The sequence below is a fragment of the Hyperolius riggenbachi genome, chromosome 2, assembly GCF_040937935.1.
Source record: "Hyperolius riggenbachi isolate aHypRig1 chromosome 2, aHypRig1.pri, whole genome shotgun sequence".
Classification (NCBI taxonomy): domain Eukaryota; kingdom Metazoa; phylum Chordata; class Amphibia; order Anura; family Hyperoliidae; genus Hyperolius; species Hyperolius riggenbachi.
In genome coordinates, this window is record NC_090647.1 from 373,473,950 (window position 1) to 373,498,214 (window position 24,265).

Below are 24,265 nucleotides of genomic sequence, written 5' to 3' on the forward strand. Positions count from 1 at the left end.
GCGGGCTTCTCATCTCTCCCATGCATGGTGGGAGGGGGGAGTCTGGTTTATGTGCTTGGTTTTTTTTTTCTTCTCCCTCTTCAGATTCAAGCTTCCTGTGTTGTATATTTACGGAGTGGTTATCTCTGCATTTGTCTCAGGCATGTTTGTGCTGGCAAGAAGTTTTTTTTCTCTTCTCTTCTCTTCCCGTCTCTACAGAGGCTGGGAAAAAGGGGGGGGGGTCCCCCGCAGCAGGAGATAAGCCAGCGGTGCTTCAGTCTGTTGGGGCTGGATGGGGGGGAGAGAGGGGAGAGAGGAGGAAAGCGAGTGTCTTTCTGTTTGTGAGATGTTCTGCACGTTTCTCGCATTTCCAGTCGGGCGGTTCTTAGTTATGTCTGTGAGAGAGTGAGAAAGATTCCTACGTCTCTGGGGATCCGTATGTCTGATTGCAGTTCGGATTACAGCTGAGACGTGAAGGAATGCTGAGGCTGATTTTTGTGCACTGTGGATAGATGCTGTGTGTAACGATGCATAAAAAAAGTATGTTCTATTTGTGTTTGCTCTCTCTCCTAGGTCTATAGGAACGAGAGGCTGCTATGGGAGCAGCCATCTCAGCTGGCAATCCAGGACTCAAAATGGCGGCAGTGGAGAGAGCCCGCCCCCGTGAGTCATGGCCCCCACACGTCACGGCAGGGGGGAGGAGGGGCTGGGGGATCCACGTCACGGCAGGCTGTGCTCGTGGCTCCGGGCAGAGCAGCTGAAAGGGAGGGGGGGAGAGATACAGAGACATGCTACTGTGTGTCTCGGGTTTCAACGTATTTCCCCAGAGTTTTTCCCAGAGTCCATGGACAGGAATTCCAGAATAGGAAGTGTTTCCCAGCTCGGTGCAGGGACACACGGAGCAGTACAGATCAGAAATGGGTCTGTACTGTGTTGCTTATGGGATTATTCCTGTAAGTGAGGCACCTTAATGGGTGGTGCAGCATGAGTTCCCAATAGAAGGAAAGGGGGACAGCGCATCAAAGGGGGTGCCGGAGTTGGAAAAAAGGGAGTTGACCAATTCGGGTTTCCGTCGCCGCTTCTGCAGAGCGGTAACGTTTTTTTCCGGTTTTGTCGTGAATAGGACCAGAGCTGGACTGAGAGGTCTATGCTGGGCTGGAGCTGTTTTGTGTGCGTTTTTTTTCGTCCACTGATTGGTCAAATATGTTTTTCCAGCTCTTATCAATTGTAGCACAAAGAACAAGGACTGACAACAGTTCATCGGGCAATTATACAGATGATAGCATTGCCGTTTACAGAGTGACAGTGTATCAGTACGCTGTTTGCCATGTGACTACCTTCCATGTGTGGCATTCAGGGATCTGCATACAGGCAGGTGACGCTGGTATGCTGAGCCCTGCACCCTGTGTAGTTTAAGTGCAAAGTGCTCCTTCCTACAGGGAGGCAGCCAGTTTTTTTTGGTAGTTTAGGTGGTGGCACGGCAAACATTGGTCAGAGGGTACAACACACAGAACTTCTAGCAGAGCTGTTATCGCGATGAAGTTCTAGACAAGTAAATGCGATAATGAGTAAGAGCATTGCAGGCTCACCTGCAAAGCAGCATCAGGTGTGGCATCCGTAATCTGTGCATGCGACGGCCGCGCATGGACAGATAAGGGGGGATGTGGAGTGAGCTGCAATGGGGGAGAGCTTCCAAAGGTGAAGCGAGCTTCCATAGGTGAAGTCCGCGGGAGCATATTTTAAACAGGTAAGTACTGAGGTAGGGGGGTGAAGTTTAACTCCAATCTACCAATAAGAGTAAACAGAGTTCAGGAGAACCATAAAGCAACGAGATCAATTACGATATATATTGATCAATTTAAAGTGTAAAGAGTACAAGCCGCAGGGCGAATCCCAAATCATTAATAAGAATTGATTTGTTTGTATTTCGATTTCAGGTGTTTGGCAATATGGAATTGAGACAGCTGCAGTGCTGGCAGCAAAGATGGAGATGTCAGTCGGATAAGCGAAAGGTTCCAGATGCCAATCTAAGCTTGGAGGAACACGAGATTCCTGAAATCGGAAAGAGACTAAAACACGAGATTCCTGAAATTGGAAAGAGACTAAACCACGAGATTCCTGAAATCGGAAAGAGACTAACAAAACTGTCGGAGCAAAGCATAATGCAAAGTGCTAATGTTTTTCTTTCCCAGGGTGGTGCTTTTATAATGAAGTGTACCATGCTGATGGTGATCCTAGGTTGCCATTCCGTCCTAGGAGAACGAAGAGAGGACATTCTCATGTATAATAAGGGGTTAATGAGAATGCAAGGCCCAAGCATGTTAATGTTGGGTGACAAAGGTACTGATCCTTTCACACCTCCCTCCGCTTGGCACAGATGGACCATGCAGGGACGGAGGAAAGGAGCACTTGTGCCAGGAGAAAGCAAATTTCATGGCACAATGTGGGTGAAAGGTCTGAAGGGTCAAGTGTGCGGGCAGTGGGAATTTAATGGCAGTGTAAATCTGCTATTGAATGCCACACTCCCAGAATCAATGCACCGATCCAAAGGTTTGTTAAAAGGTACATTGCAGTACAATGGGTACATGCAAAAGGTGGAGTGTGTGATTCAGGGGTACCTTGTCTTGGTTATGCAGAGTGAGATGGGTCCAGATTGGAGAGGAACGAGCAGGAGGCGTCAATTCTCTTACCAGAGAGACGCAGGGGACCACATCACACTCTGGAGCTACCAACAGAGAGTGCCTCTGAAACAACTATACACACGTAAAGGCTGGAAAGCCAAGGGTGGGAGGTTCTCGAAACAAGAAGTAAAAATCGAGATCAAGCCACATTTCCAGGTGACAAAGAGGGTGGGGAGAGCGGTCCCGGGGGAGGGAAAGCCCACACAGGGAACCCCATTCACACCACACGGGTCACAACAGGGGACGATATTACACAGTCCATATGCAGCAGCTTATCCTCATGATAGTTGGGTAAGTGATGAGGTACTCTTAATCGAAAGATTGCAGAGAGTACAGTCTTCCCGACCTCAGGTACATAGTGTGCCTCAGGACATAAGGGGGGAAGAGGTCCAATCAGGACAGCTGGGGACATATTGTGTCAGCGAAAGATTGGACAAGGGGAGGTATATTAATTTTTCTGGAGAAGGATCTTTTGCATGGCAGCTTCGAGATGTTTGGGTGAACAAATGGAAACGGTGCAACATTCCTTTAGGCACCGCCACTTCCTTAGTTCCCACCTCAACCCATGTCTTACACCAGGACCTGAGAGGTCAACCTTTTTTGGTGCTAGACAGGGAGGTGAAACAAGTAGAGTTGTCCTCATGTGGGCAATTCTTGCAGAAGTACCTGCGTTGGCCGGGGCAAGTCAAATTTAGTGAAGATGCCTGCAGGCTCAATAACGCAGAGTGCGAGGCTACCATTCAAAAGATCCACCCTGAAGCCCAACCGATAGTTCCGGTGGCGGAAGGAAAGGTTTGGTTTTTTAACATAAGGTCTAATGATACATTCAAGGTATATTCTCATAATTGTTCCGATAAGGGGGAGTTTCCAAGGGGAACATATTGTGTGAGTGGAGATCCCATATGGATCCTGTCATCCAGGTTTGATGACGTTGTTTCTCAAATTGTTAAGAGAACTCTAAAGGTCAAAGTTTCACGGGTAGTTCCCGTCCTGAAAGAGAACACGACATGGGACAAAGGGGAACAGGGTTTGATCCAAGACGGCCACATGTTGTTACAAAGGTTAAACAAACAGTACACTAAGTTAGAGGTAAGATTTCACCATGATACAGGTGATCTTAACGAGGTAGAACACAAAAATGAGCAGGTGAGTTCCAGTCTGCCCTGGTGGACAAAGGTTCCGGTGATGTTCCAGGGACACTCGGACGGGGCATCTGCAGTTCCAAAGTTCTTTCTACACCCACTGGTCGTCTGGATGGGGATGACAACTTTAGGCATCGTTATCCAGGTGAGGTTGCGGGTTAAAATTACGTAAAATAAATTAACCGGTCCAGAGATTGGTGCCTCATAAACAATCTCCGGAACCAATAGTTTAAATTAAGGGATATACAGGGTGACGGGTATAGGTTTAGTAGTACCTAGGAGCTGATTGTATAAAGGCGCTCTTTTAGAAGGCACCTGGCACTGCTCCGTTTTGTAACAACCAAACGAGTTTCACTTTTCTGTGGTCATGCAAGTTTGTGAGTGATACGCAAGTGACGCAAATGCTGAGCATGTGGTATTGAGGGACTTAGAAGTAGGGCCTCCCCAGAGAGCCTGGTTACAGGAAGACCAAGAGGTCTTGCTCTCTCTCTTCCAGGGGTAACCACCGAGAGCAGAGAAGTTGTGTGAGCACGAACATCGAAAAGTGAAACATAAACGAAAGAAACCAGGTACTGGGAGGTTCAGACGCTGGGATCTGCGGGTCAAGCCGTTTTAGGGGGGATTGTTATAATTTAAGTAGGCCTCAGTTATTTGGACTGAGTTAGTCAAAAAGGCTTGATGAGCAGACCTGCCCTTTAAGGGGATTTTCTCTGAAGAGAGAAAATCTGCAGTTCTGTCAGCAGAACTAGAACATACCAAGAAGCTGTTCTGATCAAGGCCGCAGGTCTCCCTGACCTGGGCCTGGAACAATAAACATCAGTCATGTTTTGTAAATATTCACATTCCTGCATGTATGTCAAATGTCTCATCGATTATTAATCGAGTAGGCGGGTATGATGACACCATGAGTGGGTCCACCAATAGACTGATATAGGGGGTGGCGAAGATGATGTCATATTTAACTCTTTCCTAGCCGGTATTAAAGCTGGAGCAAGCAATGGAGAACTCACTTCTGCTTCTTCCTTCTGCACTAGCTCGCAAGGCCGACTGGGACCTAAGCATGTTCGTCCTTTCTGTAATCTGATATAATGTATGTTGTACATATGTAGTTTAGTGTAACGTAGTTAGGAAGAAGGTACCTGATTGACTTCAAGAGGGAGTCTAATCATGAGCTTATAACGCAACATGAAGATTGGCATGGCTAGGATATGATGAATGTATCTATCTGTATTCCTGTTTCCTGAATAAATAACGTGAACATTGAAAAAGCCTGAGGAAGTCTATCTCCTGTTTGCTGTGTGGAGAGTCAAGTGATCTCACAGTCTGTGAGACGATGGTGTCGAAGCAAGGTGATAAGAACAGTTTATAACACCTGGCAGAGACCGGTGGTTCCAGTTAGGAACAGACGACCTGGTAAACCTTTAAAACCCAGACCTAAGGGTTCTCGTCCAGTCACCTCTGAGGCCAACTCCTCCTCCAGTGATTTTTTACTGTCATCTCGGGATGCGTCTCCGATGGCCCGCGAGGGCGGAGACACAGGGGCGGTAAAAGGTACCAACGAAGGAAACGCCAGAGGGCAAATGACATTACGGCAGAGGAGAGATCCGAAAGTCCGACATTAGTCGTTAACATATCCAGTCACTCCTTGATGGCTGTGGAAGAACGGGTCCTTAACTATGGACTATCCTTCAGCCCAACCAATTCACCTGATTTTTTTCTGATTGACCAGGAACTGTTTCGTTTTTTTAGGAACATCAAGCTTAAGCATTTTTTCGATTCTAATCCTTTTGTAGGTGTAAACTCAGGGACTACCGAAGATACTAACACACTTTCTCTTTCAGGGACTGGCTTACGAAATAAGAGTAGTTTCTTACCCCCGAGTCATCCTGTTATTGACACCTTTATTGACAGGGTTAAGGAAGAAGTGAATCTCATTGAATCACAATATGACTCTAGAACGGCTAATTTCAATTTAACTAAAGTTGAGCATCAGGCGTTGCTTCAATTAGGGCAACGCACAGAAATAACTATCCGCCATTGCTACATTTTTGATTACTGACTGAATGTCATTTTAATGACGTTTGAATAAAGAGCTTTTTTACTACATTCGGTGGTGCCAGCTTCGTGGAATTTTTGTCTGAATGTCACTTAAAATATTTTTCTTCTTCTGACTAAAGTAGTACTCCGCTTCAATCTACTCTGTTGCATTGGAAGCAGTTGTCATTTTTTTGATGCAGCAAAAAAAAAAAACAACAACTGTATGCCTATATATATGGCGTATCCAACAATAATGCAAAGAATTGTATTTAACATGTTTCCAATCCATCCGGAAAACCAATTAACTGGGTTGAAAAACTCCAACGATTCTAAGTCTGACTTTCTCTTTCTGAAGGCAGTTTTCACATCTTCCATATGTTTCAGGTGCCCTTCTATTATTTCACTGTAGTTTTGATGTATGTTACAACAAGCAGCTCATACAATTGCTCATGGTTCTCTCCAAGATTTATTTGCAAAAAGATTTTCATATTGTTTTCCTTTTTCAGTCAACTTGTAAGTTAGTCCCTTTTCCCAGTTACAGTGTAGATTTAAGATGGTTCCTCCTGGAGTATGTCCCAAATCATGTGATGAATCAGTAGAGATATTTTTGCAATTTTAGGGTTCAAACATATGTATGACTGTCCTTTGTTTAGTTGAATAGGATTTTCTCTTTCAATTGTCTACCAGGGTGCATAAATCCAGGTTGTAGTCCATGTATAGAGTAATTGAATTTTTCTGAAGAAAATGTCCCATAACTTGCATGTGCAGTATTTACCAATTCTTCTAGTGGTACTGGAATTGCTAGGTAAGGCATGATTTTTAGTGGAGTGTGTGAACAGATCCAACAGTAAGTCTTGTTCAAGAGCTGGGCATATTGTTGATGCATCAAGATCAATTTATTTTTCAGTTTTCTTTGTAGATGATGCCGTTCCGCTTCAGTATGCAGTAGTAGCGGCAGACATAGCAAACACCATAGTAGTGGCATCTTAATGGATTGTAGAATAGGATGTTAGTTTCAGCACCTATTAAAAATATAAAAAAGTAAAGAGAGGCAAAACATGTATAATATGCAATATTCTTGGTGAGCTTCAGCATAAAATAACTACCTTCTCACATGTGATTCTGAAACAAAAATGTTATATTTTGAAGTTACTTGGTGCAGGTTGTATTCTTACTAGTTTGGTAAGGTATTCAAGTTATAGCAGAAAGTTCAATCTTTCCTTGCTGGTGTGGTGTCTCCTTTAGCTTTATCGTGGGTTCATCTGTAAAAATCAAAGTAATGATTTATTTTTCTTCTGCAGAAAAAATGATACGCTTCAAATAGTGCTTCAAAAATAGCATATCACTTATGTCTTCATATGTGTCGTTATATGTCATGGCTTGTCTTAGCTTGACTTCTATCTTGTTCTTGTGTATTGACAAAAAAAATAATGTTCTTTAATCTTCATTATACTCTTTATTAGTATATTATCTGAACACAATTCTTCCAGTGCTCCAGTGTACTTCACTTATTTTTCTCCTTTGTGTACCTTTAAAGGATCATTGTCCATTTAGGCTTCACTTTTCACACTAGGGCCCATATGCAATTAACTTTTTCTCCATAGGTTGGGTGATATTTTTAATCCTGTCAATAAAATGCCTTTTAAGCCAACAGAAAGCAAGAAAATTTCTGATTATTGGTGATCTGCAGTATCACCAATAATACAGATGCTATATACCTGCTTATGTGGTGATCTGCAGAATCACCAATAATGCTAGTATAGCCAGACACAGGACTACCAATGTGAGATAGTGTTTGGTGCAACAGTAATGAGGAAGAGGAAGTCTCCCGAGCAGCGGGTGATTCAGACAATACTGCAGCCAATGATCACCTGAGGAGCAGGCGAGTCAGGCTGTACTGCAGTCAGTGGACACCTGTGGAGCAGGTACCACCAACTGTGCTACAGAGAGTGGGTGATTAAGACTATACTGCAGCCAGTGGACACCTGAGGAGCAGGTGTTACAGACAGTGCTGCAAAGGATAATCACCTGAGGAGTAGGTGATTAGGACTGTACTGCAGCTAATGGACACCTGAGAAGCAGGTGTTACAGACTGTGCTGCAAACGATGATCGCCTGAGGAGCAGGTTATTAAGACTATACTGCAGCTAGTGGACACCTGAGGAGCAGGTGTTACAGACTATGCTGCAAACTATGACCACCTGAGAAGCAGGTGATTAAGACTGCACTGCAGCCAATGGACACCTGAGGAGCAGGTGTTACAGACAGTGCTGCAGTTGAGCTTCACCTGAGGAGCAGGTGAAATGCCGCAGATCCCTCACCAGTGGCTAGGCCCACTGGTGAGGACAGAAAGGTCAAACAAGCAGAGTAGGCAACGTACGGACAGATAAGGTACAAAGACAGAAGACTGATTCAGTGTTAGGTTCAGGCAGAGTCGGCAACGTGAATCAGATGGGCAGAGGTACAGAGTCAGTAAGCAGGAGAATAGTCAATGGAAGCAGAAGGTCATAACAGATAATACAATGTAACTAGTACTTTAAGCTATCAACAGAACCTGGCTAAGTGTGGATCCCCAGCTCCAGCTGGTTCTAGCACACTTTGGGATCTGACTAAGGTCTGAGCGCTTAAACGTTAGCATTCGCAGCAGCAGACACGGAGCAACTGACAGACTACCACTATATACAGTATACACAGAAGCTCCACAGCGCCGCCCCAGTGACTCAGCCAATCTGAGGTAGCGTTTGGAGTCAGCTGACCTGGCAGATCAGCTGACTCCCCTTCTATTCGCATAAAGGTCCTGTCGCCTGGGTAGCCCTCAATCTATGTGCAATAGAAGGACCAGGCAGAGCACCAGCATGTAACTGCGCGGCCGAAGCATGTAACGCGGAGACAGCCGCCATGCCGCTTGTCTCTGCGGCGGCATCTCCGCTATCCATTACAGTAACCCCCCCCTGAGAAGTGGACCCCAGACACTTCCTACCTGGCTTCTAAGGGTGTAACTCATGAAACTCTTTCTTTAAATCCTCAGCATGCATGCGACAATCCGGCACCCAAGTTCTCTCCTCCAGGCCATACCCCTTCCAATGGACCAGGTATTGTACAGAATTCTGCACTAATCGAGAATCCAAAATCTTCTCAATCTCATACTCCGGTTGATCGTCAACCATCACAGGGGGGGGGGGGAGAGGAATCCACATGCACCGCAGGCTTTAACAGAGAAACATGGAATGATCTCACACCTCTCATGCTGGCTGGGAGATCAATCGCATATGTGACATCATTAATCTTTCTGGACACCGGGTATGGGCCTACAAATCTGGGTCCTAACTTAGGTGACGGTTGTTTCAACACCAAATGCCGAGTAGAAACCCACACCATGTCCCCTGGAGAAAACGTCCACTCTACAGACCGCCTCTTATCCGCCTGTTTCTTCTGAGTCTGGGAAGCTTTTCCCAAATTCCTCTTAACTAACACCCAAATCTCTTTTAATGCCCTTTCTCAATCCTCCAGGGCCGGGAAAGGAGTAGATGCCACAGGTAAAGGAGAAAACGTGGGAGATTTTCCCGATACCACCTGAAAAGTACTTTTTAATTTACTTTTTGGTACTTTTTTTGTTGAATAGTGCTGGAAAGTTATTTCAAATAGAAAATGAAAAATGATCTCCTAGGAGAAAATGTGGGTGAAAAGTGAGCTAGCTTGGTTGCTGTATATCAGTACTTTAACATTCATCTCCCTTTTACAATTATAGAAATCTCTTTTCATTCTCTTGGTTGATTCTTTAGCTACAGCATGTCCATGTATCACCGCACAGGTAGATAGTTCCCTATCTTCACAAGGCTTCTTTATGTATGGAATCCTCTATAATAAAACCCCTGTGCCTCTGCATTCCGTGTCTGTGTGTGTGCGTGTCCCTGCGTTTGCGTACTGCGTATGTGCCACAGGGACACCCTTTGGACAGGGAGCAAAACAGGCAGGGGGGCGGCCGGCCGGGCAAACGTGGGTGCGCGCATGCGCTTTGGCAGTTGGCGGCGGTGATGGACCTAGCCCGTTTTTAAACGGGCTAAGGTCACTAGTCAAAAATAAAAACATTCATCTATGTTTCAGTCATCTTTGCAAGATATTGTGTAGGCTATCTTCCTCCATTACAAGATAATCTTCTTGAAGATCTTGATGTAGTGTCACCATCACCATGTCTTCAAATCTCCATCTCAAATCTTCTCATCATCTTCTAATTTATCTGCTTTTATCTGTAAACTCAATCACTATCTTCATCTTTTAATGTCTTCAGTTTGTTCACTCACCTGATAATTTACTTTATCTTAATGCCCTTCCTCTTCTGTCTATGTTCAGTTCTTGTCTCCCAAGTGGCCCACCCCTCTTAGTGCTATCTCGATCTGTTATCAGCCAGTGTTTCAAACCAGTGGTCAGAGTTGTTAAAGAAGTAAAAGTCCTTCTTAGTCCTTGCACTTTTTTTCCATACTCCATCCAATTGTATTGATATTCAGCTGTTTCAAATCAGATGTTCTTATAGCATAGCCTCTTTCAGTGGCTTGTCTTCATGTTGACATCTTTGCATAGTCTTCTAGCATGTAGCTGTCTTCACTTGTCTTAGTGAGTTTCTTCTCGGCCTGCATGGGATGCTTGTTTGAAGTCTTGGTGGGCCAGACAAAATAAATTATCCTGTGAGACTTCCAATCCTAGTAGCAACATTTTCCATTCTCCTAATATGACTTTGGCCTTGATTCATCATTCTCTTTGAGATAACTTTTTCCAGTTTGTTAAATTACCGAATTCGAAGTTTAGCGATTTCTGGTTGTATTCATCAAGGTTTTTCGGCATTCGGTGTGAATTCGATAACAATTCGGTAACCATTCGGTAACGTGTCGATATTTCCATTTTACAGCGGTAATTTAACACAAGGCCATAAGATTCCCATGGAATTGTGGGTAAAAGGCAGTCCTTTGAGCACTACGTAGCAACATTCTGAATAGGGCTTAACACCTGGACCAGGATTCTGGAAGTGGTTGGGACAATCCCACAATTTGATAGGAGCCTTTTCTAAAAAATTATAGTGCAGCTAGCAAAATTAGTTAACCCTGGCACTGCCTGTGTTCTCTTTCAAGATGATTCAAGAGAAATGCAGATGTCGTGTTATAGCAAATAAATCTATTCTCTTACAAATTTATATGGTTGCAGACCTTATTCTTGCCCTTCTGCGCCTTTGAATCACTCTCAGCTGATACATAACCACTTCAAATGGCTCCATCTTCTCTGTCAGCAATGATCTGACAGGAATAACGACAGAGCAGTGAAGGAGATAACTAATCCTAAATGTAACGCTAAACCACGCCCACTTTCTTTTTCATGAATTGCACTTTCTTCCGTTTTAGCGAATCGTTACCGAATCGTTAACGAGTGTTCGCTAACAGCTGTAGATAACTTTGATGAATCCTGAAATGAAGTTAACAAATTCGGTATTTTACCAAACTGTTGTTAACAAATTTGCTAAGTGTTGATGAATCGAGGCCATAGGCCTCGATTCATCATTCTCTTTGAGATAACTTTTTCCAGTTTGTTAAATTACCGAATTCGAAGTTTAGCGATTTCTAGTTGTATTCATCAAGGTTTTTCCTCATTCGGTGTGAATTCGATAACAATTCGGTAACCATTCGGTAACGTGTCGATATTTCCGTTTTACAGTGGTACTTTAACACAAGGCCATAAGATTCCCATGGAATTGTGGGTAAAAGGCAGTCCTTTGAGCACTACGTAGCAACATTCTGAATAGGGCTTTACACCTGGACCAGGATTCTGAAAGTGGTTGGGACAATCCCACAATTTGATAGGAGCCTTTTCTAAAAAATTATAGTGCAGCTAGCAAATTAGTTAACCCTGACACTGCCTGTGTTCTCTTACAAGATGATTCAAGAGAAATGCAGATGTCGTGTTATAGCAAATAAATCTATTCTCTTACAAATTTATATGGTTGCAGACCTTATTCTTGCCCTTCTGCGCCTTTGAATCACTCTCAGCTGATACATAACCACTTCAAATGGCTCCATCTTCTCTGTCAGCAATGATCTGACAGGAATAACGACAGAGCAGTAAAGGAGATAACTAATCCTAAATGTAACGCTAAACCACGCCCACTTTCTTTTTCATGAATTGCACTTTATTCCGTTTTAGCGAATCGTTACCGAATCGTTACCGAATGTTCGCTAACAGCTGTAGATAACTTTGATGAATCCTGAAATGAAGTTAACAAATTCGGTATTTTACCAAACTGTTGTTAACAAATTTGCTAAGTGTTGATGAATCGAGGCCATAGTCTCTTTACTGATGTGTAGGGTGCCTTAATGCTTCTCTGTACAATTATAGCCTCAATATATATAGATTACCCCTATTTGAGGGTAGAAACTACATAAAAATAAAAATCTTCTTCTTTCATGCTTACTTTTGAATATCTGCGTGATACCTTTATACTTTACATCAGCCCTATATTTGAATCTTCATCACGTCTTTTACAAAACTTTGTCTTAAAAAAAATAAAGAAATAAAAAGAAAAATAAATAAAATAAAAAACTTGAATCTTCATGATTGCATCTTGTGTTATCTTTCTATGGCATAACTATTCCTTAAAAATAAAAAATAAATAAAATCTGTGCAGATTTACTATAAAAGCGGGGGAGCTAACTCTGGAGGCGACTTTGTTTATCAACCGCTGTAACTGCTGCTGAGAATGTCCGCTGATTTCTGAGTTGTTTTTTTTTTCTCTCTGTAAGATGCTTACACAAAACACGGAGTATATCCTCTTGCATTGGAATATTAACTACTGTTGTAGTGATACAATGAACTTTATACAACATATTGGCTTGGTGAAAAGTCACATAAATCGCGTGGTTGCATGTTTCAAGGATTATCATCCTCTCTCTTTTTTTTTTTTTCCAAACCCTTAAAGAGAAACTCCGACCAAGAATTGAACTTTATCCCAATCAGTAGCTGATACCCACTTTTACATGAAAAATATAATGATTTTCACAAACAGACCATCAGGGGGCGCTGTATGACTGATTTTGTGCTGAAACCCCTCCCACAAGAGGCTCTGGTACCGTACGGTACTCTGGGCAAACTGCCACAATGTAACAATGACACACACAGGAAATGGCTGTTTATAGCTGTCTGTTAAAGCCAGAACAGCTACATAATCTGCCCACAGTAACAATGTCACCATGTAATACATGTCAGAATGTGAATCTGGGAGAGGAAAGATTTTACAATGAGCAAACTCTGACTAAATCATGTATACATAATTATTGTAAAAATTAAGCACCTTTTTATATTAAATTATTTTCACTGGAGTTCCTCTTTAAGCTGAAAAATATCTGTAAAACTTGGTCTCTCCTTAGAGCTGTGAGTTGCTGAGATTGTTGTGTCTTGTAGGACAGTTTTGATAATGCGTGCCTTCTCACACAGTAGAAGAACCCAAAAAAATAAATAACAATCCACTTATGTATCCAATTTTGTACTTTTTAAAGAGTAGTTGCATTACGTTTGCTTGAAGAAAAAATAGGTATTTGCTTCATCACAATATGTGTTTATATGTACGTTATAAAGTACTATACTTATAAAAATATCTTGTAAAAAAATAAAAACTGTTTCTTCTTTTCTTGTTAAATACGGTATGTTACTCTTGCTAGAACCATCTATTGCGCACAATCTTTCTTTTAGTGTCGCTAAGTTCAACTGAGAAATATAAACATTGTCCGTATTTCTCAAATATTTCCTCTGTATTCTGAGATATTGATGGCATTTTGCATTTGAATAAACAGCTGCTAGATTCATCCTGTTTAAATCTCTTGTCAGAGATATATAGGGATATATAGGTAGCGCTTCACTTCTCAAATAAAAATAACTTCAAGTATTATGTATTAAAGTCTTCTTCAGACCGTAGCTTGAGTGTGCTTGAAACAAAAAAATCTTCTCTCTGAGATTTAAAAAAAAAGCATAAAAATTCTTCCTTCTTTGCTTCAGATTATGGCTGCAGTTACACGTCTAACCATATAAAAACTTTTGATAGCTTATTTTCCCGGGTTAAATTCACCATGATCTATGCTTCCATCATGTGAATATATCGAATTCCAGTGAACCTGTTAACACATCTGGGGTGCCACCTGTCAAATACCTTATCGATATCTGCCTTAAATGATTATCAACTACTTAAAGGGCCAGCCTAAAAGTCGTCATAATCAATATTTGCCAGTAGTGGGTGCGTAGCTCACTATAAACAGAATATTCATAGGTTAACAGGTTTACCTCTGGAAAAGCACGCAACACTCATCTGTTGAATTTTATAAATCCTCCATCGATTATTGTTATCTCTAGATTGTAGAATGTATGGTGCACACAAATATAGCTTTATCCTTAAAAATGGGATATGTAGTTCTATTCTTGTATAAAGAACTTTAAGTAGATATATCTTCATCAATCAAAGCTAGGTAGTTGTCACTAAGCTTGCAATTGCATTTAAATAGTAATGCTTACTGATTGTATATGAAGAATAGCATAAAAAAGTTATCTGAAAAACTTAAAAAACTGCTGTAGTTTAAAATGACAAGTCTTTAACGTTTATATAAGCTATTGTCAATAAATTCACCAAGAATAATGCATATTACCCCTCTTGTGTTCTAGAATCACAGTGGAAGGTAGTCTCTAGGCCTCAGTCAACCTCTGTAGAGTTTCAGGCTCAATGATAAAATATACCAGACTGCCAGGGCTTTTTATTGTAAAGTTTCTGAGATGGTGTCTGTTAAGGGATTTTATGGTGACGCACAAAATTCAAACTTTAAATTTTGAACTGGTACATTCTGACATTTTGTGACATTTTAAACTAGCGGGTGATCTGAGCAGGTGCGTACATATACGACGCTACTTGGCTTATTAACGTATGTAATCTACATCTTTTCTAATCAAAATTACATCAATAAAATTTTAATTAGAACTTATGACCCAAGTGGTGTTCTATGACATCTTTCTGAATCTGATGGACGCCAAGATATATGCGTATGTTCTTAACTTATTCTAGGAAATTGGCATGTTCTTTGGTACATCATTAATTAACAGGGATTTCTGAATGCCCCCTGTGGTCACAGGTTGTACTGTCTTGATCACATGGCTTATTGTTTTAGTTTGGTATTCATAACAAACAGCCATCTGCTTTAATGCATGCTAAAATATATAGAAAGCAAACTTATTTACCTTAATATATAGGTCTATTATTGATGAACTCATTACCTAATAACTCTATGATCACTATACATGATCTCTATACATGATTAAAATATCAGTGTATAGCAGGCTTAGCTTTTGCGGTGCATGTTTCTGATGGGCAAGCCTTGCTAAGCAAGCATTGCAGCCAGATCTGAGTAAAGTCAGAACATTTCTGCAGCGTTATCTTAATATAAACATAACCTTGTAAAGGGAACAGACAGCTTAGTGCAGAAAATGACACTAAGGGTTACTCTAACCAACAATCTAACTCTGATTAAAGAATAACTCTGCTTATAATCATAAAATCATGAAATTCACTCAAATAATCTGCAGAACATTTTAAAATATAGATAATCAGCTTAAAGCAAGATGGAGATAATTTCTCAGCATTAACCACCCTGGCGTTCTGATAAGATCGCCAGGGAGGCTGCGGGAGGGTTTTTTTTAAATTAAAAAAAAACTATTTCATGCAGCCAACTGAAAGTTGGCTGCATGAAATCCCACTAGATGGCGCTCCGGAGGCGTTCTTCCGATCGCCTCCGGCGGCCAGAATAAACAAGGAAGGCCGCAATGAGCGGCCTTCCTTGTTTTGCTTACACCGTCGCCATAGCGACGAGCGGAGTGACGTCATGGACGTCAGCCGACGTCCTGACGTCAGACGCATCCGATCCAGCCCTTAGCGCTGGCCGGAACTTTTTGTTCCGGCTGCGCAGGGCTCAGGCGGCTGGGGGGACCCTCTTTCGCCGCTGCTCGCGGCGAATCGCCGCAGAGCGGCGGCGATCGGGCAGCACACGCGGCTGGCAAAGTGCCGGCTGCGTGTGCTGCACTTTATTTGGGGCAAATCGGCCCAGCAGGGCCTGAGCGGCAGGCTCCGGCGGTACTGGACGAGCTGAGCTCGTCCATACCGCCCAGCTGGTTAATATGATTTTCTGACAATACCTTTCACAAAACAATAGGCAGAGGCAGGCCACCAGTCAGGTCTGTTTGAGGTCATGCTGACGTGATTTTGTGCAGCCCTCGACCAAAGTACAGTGCTCAGAAGGCACGTGCCATCAACTCCCAAGTCAGGATGTACTTGACTATTTAACACAGAAAACGTATCTTCCACAGCCACCAGCGCTACTACAAGCATCACATCTGCTGCATTTAACACTTCACCAAAGAGTTATTTGGTGGGGAATTAACTGATTCACAGCCATTATTGTTACAACAAGATGAAGGCGCTAAGCAAGTTACACCACCTCATATGTCTGAGTTAGGCGTCACTATGGACGTAGGGTGTGAGGAGGAGGATGAAGTACCTGCTGTTGGTGCAGTTTTGGAGGTGTCTGATACAAGGGAAGCTGTGGAGGATGATTATGATGATGATTATGGTGATACTTGAAAGGTTGTAATAATGTGCTGCTTAAATCACCCCGATATTAAAATATATACAGCACATCACAATTTCTTAAAAATGACATCATTGCTTCAACTAGTCAGCAGCACATTCCTCCAGACAGTGCTTTACAGATACATTAATAATTAACACTCTAGAAGTTCCAGGCACCTGAATACAAAACCTGTATTTCAATACCCAGTTGGTATATTACCATACAAGCCACTGTGACAGAGATCTGAAGACTCAGACCTATTCATGCATTGTTGTTAAAAAATCTGGTCTATTGAGAAATTAACACATGTAACAAAGTCTACCTCTGCCAGTTGTTTACAGAATAACAAATCCTATTGTCTCTGCTGTCTGTACCATGTCTATGCTATTGTTTCAAATATTTTCTATGTGCACTCCGGTCTAATCTGGTTTTTCCCTAACATCAGGGTGTATATAAGATTGACCTGTAAATAAAGATTTCAGATGCTGTTCCACCAATTTAAGTGTTTGTGGTTCTGTATCTCCCAGCTGGAAGAGAGGGTATTCACTTGGATTGGGGGAGAACTTTAACCTGGGTTGCAGATTATTCTGCTAAGTCATCTTGTAGCTGCCTCCGCTGAAATTGAGCTAACAGTTTGGTGTCGAGAAGTTGGATCCGCCATATACAGTATCGGGTGAGTAATTCTATTTTTTGATTACCACCCTATACTGTCAGAGCGGATTAATAGAACCCGGAGGGAAAGTGCTTCTGTAGCGCCTCTCCCAGGAATCTGATATTCCTAAAGTAAATAGCGGGTCTGATGCCCCAATTAAGAAAGCAGTACTGTGTGTCTAAGTGAATATTCTCTCTAAACCTTGTATATTGTTGTATAGTCGCTTAAGTGAATTTTAGTTATATAAGATTGCATGTTACTGTATAGATTTGTGTAGATTGTATGTGAGGTTAAGCTGAGAAGTTTTAGAAAGAATCATGTTCCACAATTTGCTTTGAATCTTATTTCTGACTAACTCTATTTAGGAGTTTCATTTTTTTTCTCGGAGACACTCAGCAGTTGCAGGTGTCTCTCTGGACCAGGACATTTTGAATGGGCATTGCGGCCGCAGGATAACTTTTTTTATCAGTCCCTCCAAAATGTTCTGGCCTGGCTACTAGATGTTTCTGAGCCTTTTCTTCTAATTACTATAAATGTGTTTGTCTATCTCCTCTCACTGTAGTTTCTGTGGAACTGTGATTTAAATTGCTTGTGTATGACTGGTTGCACTTTTTCAGCTAGGTTGTACTTTAAATATGCATCTCTGGACATCTGCTCAGAGTTGTTGCAGGTTTCTACCCCCTCCCTCCATGTATTGGGAGAGACTTGTGTTAATGCTTTTGTTTTTTCTCTTTCCTCTTCCCTGAAAAGACTGGGGGCAATGAGGAGAGTGTCAGGAAACAGAAACAAAAGAAGATCCCAGCTATATGTTGTTTGTCTGTTTGTGTATGTGTCTGTGCACAGAGAGTATCCAAATATTTTTTTTAGAGTTAGGAATAAACCTCTTAATTTAATTGATCGTTTTTTTTCTACAGTCAGAAAAGTCAAAAGCTAAATTATTGTTGGAGTCTAAGGTATGCGGACTGTGGTTATGTAAATGTGCATGTGTTGTCTTTCTTTGTCTACTATAGGAGAGGGTTTGTAAATTGTCTTGAGGCAAGGCAGGTGAGATTGAATGTGTAATTGGTTTTCACCTCATATAATGAATGACCCATGCACAAAGTTGCTGGCCATTGTGATGTTTTGAATTTAGTGTTTTGCATAGGAAACAATTTATTTCGGGTGAACCAGATGTAACATGTCTTAAAATTTGTAATTTAAAGTTGGTTATAAAAAATTAACATACGGAAAGGCATGTTCCATCTGAAGTTTTTTGTTTTTCATGTGGGTTTTTTTTTTTTGTCAGGTATTTTTGCATATACCTGAGAATTCAAAGCACACAACAGTTTTGCTGTCAATGGGTGAATTAGGTTTGTAAATCTTCCAGTAGGAATTAAGTTGCTGTGAATGAAATGTAATCATTTTAACTTGAGCTTGCACTCATGCCGATATGAATGTAATGTAGAGATTGTGTCCAAAATCATCTTGCTCAAATTACTAGAAGTTATGCTCATGCCAGGTTTTCTGTTCATATTGCCAAGAATAATGCAAACAATTGTGTGAATGTTTGGGTACGTGTATAATATTAATGGTGATGAGTCCCTTAAGCAAAGTGACATACTTATATTTTTTCACTTGTAATTGTGTAAAATTCTAACAAATGCTTTTACAGCAATTTCTTTGTTGGTTTCTGGTCTGTCTCTGGTTACAATCTGAGGGGTGTGGGAAACAAACCCTGGTGTTGTGCATTTGGGGAGGGTTTTGAACAGCAGACGTTGACCCCCTGTACCACCTACTGTGCACAGGGTGAGATGGGGGGCCAACTAAACCTGCAAGTGGCTGAATCACACAGCCTCATAACCCGGCCCACATCAGTGTTCTAACATGCCTGGAGAGGGTGGAGACAAATATGTCATGTAAAATACTTATTGGTTGATTTGATTGTAATTGTCTCCATATGTCTGTTTGTATTGATACTGTGCTGTATAAAGCAAGGTCAGAGAAATGTGTTTAAGTGTCAGAACTCTATAGTACTAGGATTTACAGACAGTATGATGTTAGTAAAAGAAATTTGAATAGAGAGAGTAACCTTTGTCAAAAATATTGTTACATAGCTACGCATGTGGTAAATAGGTTGCACACACCCACTAAGCTGTTTAACTTCTTATTACCACTGAGGACCTCTACATAACTGCTTTGATTGAGACTGAGCTATCAATTACTTGGCTCATGCAGTTTGACAAACCTTGAACTCTTGTCTGATTCATCTTTACTAATTTGCCTGCACAAGTGTTCTTTATTACCTGTTCACTTGGAGACCTGCCTGTGATATCACCTGATTATGGAATACTTTGGAGATCATCTGATATGATTCTCCTGCACTGATGCAGCCCTAGAAGGATGACCCTCTGCTGTAAGGATGAGCCCTTCCTGCACCTGCCCTCCTCCTGTGTTGGTGATGGCTGCTTCAAGCCTTTCTTTTGTGTCATCCTTTGGGAAGAACTCCGCCTCTGCTGTTGCAACTGTGAGGTTTCTCAACTGGGATGAGAAGTTGAGTCTGCCCTTCCCTGCCTTCTACAACCTGGCTGCAATTGCTACATCCTTGTTATAAATCTGTTTCCATTTCTTTTGTGGGTGCCCAATGGCATACAATGAAACTGCTAACAAAAAGGCACTGGGTGTAGCCACGGTGATTACACGGCCAGCTCTCAGCCGCCACTGTCTGTTTGCCCCGAGACAGTGAGAGCTTGGCAGAAAAACATCTGCATTCATCATGAGGGCTTGTGGTGATGAATTCACCGTCCTCCTTCACCCTTCAAATGAACAATATTCTACTCTGCAATAATGAACTGACATTTCCTGGACCCACTCGAGGATCATTTTTTTTCCAAAATGCATTAAGGAGTTCTAACCTTATGGGTGAGGTGTGGCTTTAGGCAACCTGTTACAGTTTACCACATTCAGTTTTCCATTAAGTTATGCAGGGCTAGATTAGGATGATATACTAGCAAAGCTAACTACTGTTAATTCATCGTGTAGTTGTGTAACCCTTTAAACTGTATATTGTATTTGTGTACCAATGACAACACTAACTCCTTGATCTCTAACATACATAGAGCTGTGCATAGTATCTAAGTGATCCCGCCCTTTCCTTTAGAAAAGGTTGGGATCAAAGGTTGGGTTGAAAGGTTGTAATAATGTGCTGCTTAAATCACCCCGATATTAAAATATATACAGCACATCACAATTTCTTAAAAATGACATCATTGCTTCAACTAGTCAGCAGCACATTCCTCCAGACAGTGCTTTACAGATACATTAATAATTAACACTCTAGAAGTTCCAGGCACCTGAATACAAAACCTGTATTTCAATACCCAGTTGGTATATTACCATACAAGCCACTGTGACAGAGATCTGAAGACTCAGACCTATTCATGCATTGTTGTTAAAAAATCTGGTCTATTGAGAAATTAACACATGTAACAAAGTCTACCTCTGCCAGTTGTTTACAGAATAACAAATCCTATTGTCTCTGCTGTCTGTACCATGTCTATGCTATTGTTTCAAATATTTTCTATGTGCACTCCGGTCTAATCTGGTTTTTCCCTAACATCAGGGTGTATATAAGATTGACCTGTAAATAAAGATTTCAGATGCTGTTCCACCAATTTAAGTGTTTGTGGTTCTGTATCTCCCAGCTGGAAGAGAGGGTATTCACTTGGATTGGGGGAGAACTTTAACCTGGGTTGCAGATTATTCTGCTAAGTCATCTTGTAGCTGCCTCCGCTGAAATTGAGCTAACAATACTCTCATGGATGTCACATGGATTCCCAATAGAGGAGATGAACAGGGGGACAGTTCAGAGGGGGAGTCAGAGAGGAGTAGGAGGAGACGAGTTGCTGAAAGAAGCAGGGGGAGCTCGTCATCAGAAACAGCTGATGGCAGTGTCCGGCTGCATGTATCGTCACCTATGGACAGCCAGCCAACATGCCCTTCAACGTCAGCTGCTGACGCCACCACCAAAGTGCCATCATCCCAGGGCTCAGCGGTGTGGACATTTTTTTGTGTGTCTGCTTCAGATGAGAGCAATGCCATCTGTACTCTCTGCCACCAAAAATTGAGACGTGGAAAGACCAAGTCCAAGACCCGCGTAGGGACAACTGCCTTACACAGGCACATGACGAAAAAGCACAAACTGCAATGGGAAGACCACCTGAGGAAAAGCAGCACACATATGCAAAGCCACCCTCCTTCTCCTTTTCCTCCTTCAGGTGCAGCATCTTCAGCCACTTTCTCCGTTGCACATTCAAAGCCACCCTTCTCCACTCCGCCTCTCACCGTCATCGGTTCATGCTCCTCTGCCCACAGCAGCCGCCAGGTGTCCGTGAAGGAAATGAGTGGAAGAAGCCAATGTCTGCCAGTCACCACCTTGCCTAGCATCTGACAGTTGGCTTGGCGGAACTGTTATCTCGCCAGCTCCTCAGGGCCTATGCTGCATGCCAGGTACGACGGTGTCACGCCATCTTGGACATGTCTTGCCTCAAAGCCAAGAGTCACACGGGAGCAGCTCTCTTGGCTGCTCTGAACAAACAGGTGGACCAGTGGCTGACCCTGCACCAACTGGAGATTGGCAAAGTGGTGTGGGACAATGGCAGCAATCTCATTTCGGCTTTGAGTTTGGGAAAGTTGACACATGTACACTGCATGGCACATGTGCTCAATCTTATAAACCAAAGATTTGTGTCTAAGTACCAAGGCTTACAGGAGGTCCTGAAGCAGTCCAGGAAGGTGTGTGGGCATTTCAGTCTGTCCTACACGGCCATGCCGCACTCGGCCGATATTCAGCGGAGAAACAACTTGCTGGTGAGGCGCTTGATTTGCAATAGCCCGACTTGCTGGAATTCAAAGCTCCTCATGTTTGACAGCCATCAAACAGTATCTGTACAGCTACAGTGAAAGGACATGCTCTGGGGAGCTGGGGATGTTATGGCCGAAGTACTGGACACTCATGTGTAATGCCTGCAGGCTCATGCGTCCGTTTGAGGAGGTGACAAACCTGGTGAGTTGCAGTGAAGGCACCATCAGCGACTTGATCCCATATACTTTATTCCTGGAGTGTGGTGGATGAAGCTGTAGAGGAGCATGACCAGAAACAGGAGGAGGAGGAAGAGTTTTTGGAAACATCACCTGCGGCATCATCAACACCTGCGGCATCACAGAGGAGGGGGGAGGAGGAGGAGTTGTCTGGGGAAGAGGAGTCACATGAGGAAGGTTTATTTTTTTGAGGAGGAGGAACAACCACAGCAGGCGTCACAGGGGGCTTGTGCTGCTCACCTTTCACATGGTATTGTTCGTGGCTGGGGGAGGGGGAGAACTTACCACTGAGGAAGAGCAAGATGAGATGGCTAGTACGGCGGCATCCAACTTTGTACAGATGGCGTCTTTCATGCTCTCCAGCCTGTTGAGGGACTCCCATATAAAAACAACTCAAGGTGAATGACCTGTACTGGGTGGCAATACTACTAGACCCTTGGTATAAGCACAAAGTGGCAGAGATGTTACCAAATACCCACAAGGCTGAAAGGATGCAGCACTTGAAACATCATTTGGCAAGTATGCTTTACAGTGCGTTTAAGGGTGATGTCACAGCACAACGGAATAAAGGTGCCACTGCCAGTAATCTTCTTCCTCCTCCCATGTCCACACAGGCAAGCCTAGGACGCTCTAGCGATCTCATGGTGATGTCAGACATGTGGACATTCTTTAGTCCAACGTCTCGTGTTAGCCATTCCAGATCCACCCTTTACCAACGCCTTGACCGGCAGGTAGCCGACTACCTGGCCTTAAGTGTGGATGTAGACACTCTGAGAAGCGATTAACCCCTGGAGCAGTGGGTGCGCAGGCTTGACCTGTGGCCAGAGCTGTCACAATTTGCCATCCAACTTTTGGCTTGCCCTGCCTCAAGCGTCCTGTCAGAAAGGACCTTCAGCACAGCTGGAGGCATTGTCAGTGAGAAGAGAAGTTGCCTAGGTCACAAAAGTGTTCAGTACCTCACCTTTATCAAACTTAATGAGGCATGGATCCCGGAGGGCTACTGCCTGCCCGAAGACTAAGTCAGTCCCCACACACAGCATCTCTGCCTGCACGCCCTGTGACTGCCTTCCCCAAGACTAAGTCGGTCCCCACACAGGATCTCTGCCTGCTGGCCGCTTGACTGCCTTCTCCACCACCACCAACAGGGTCCAGGACTACAGGCGGATTCCTGAATTTTTAAGGCTGCTGCTAGCAGCAGCCACTAACAAAAACAATAATAATTTTTCTGGTGTGTGTACATGCCTGCCAATTTTTTCTGGCTGCACTGCGACTGCAACAACAAAACAAAAGGCATGTACATGTGTCAATTCCCCTTCGTGATCATTACCTTGCTGCGGTGAAGGGGCTTGCATATCACAATGAAGCAATGACCGGCTATATGAGTGTGTCGGGGGGCACACCTAACCCAAGATAATAAGGTTGTTGCTTCATTGAGAACAGACCAAATTTGATCAGCCGGACACTCAGTCACTGTTGTTCTGTCATTGAGCTACCTTAGCCCGATCATATGGGTTTAAAAACCGCCATCGCCTGCACTCTCGCCATCAAGTGCACCAGTTGAGTACAGCCGTCACTACACAAACAGCTGTTTGCCGATGTGTTACATAGTGAGTTTATACTGTCAGTGTGAAGCAGTACACTAATTACACTACCTGATTGATGTATACACATGCAAGATGTTTTAAAGCATTTTAGGCCTCCAGTTTAGCAATGCAATGTGATTTCTGCCCTTAAACCCCGCTGTGCGTCAAATCTGGATTTTTCCCTGGGACTTTTGATGTGTATCCCACTCTGCCATGCCCCTCTACAGGTGTTATACCCCTAAAAACATCTTTTCCATCACTTTTGTGGCCAGAATTAGTGTTTGTAGTTTTGAAAGTTCGCCTGCCCATTGAAGTCTATGGCAGTTCGCGAAGTTCCCCGATTCGTGAACTTTTGTGGAAGTTCGCATTCAAGGTTCGTGAACCTAAAATTGGAGGTTCGAGACAACTCATGCTCAGGTAGCTGGCAACATTCATATGGACAAGCTGAAATCATTGACCTGCACACTGTGAAAACT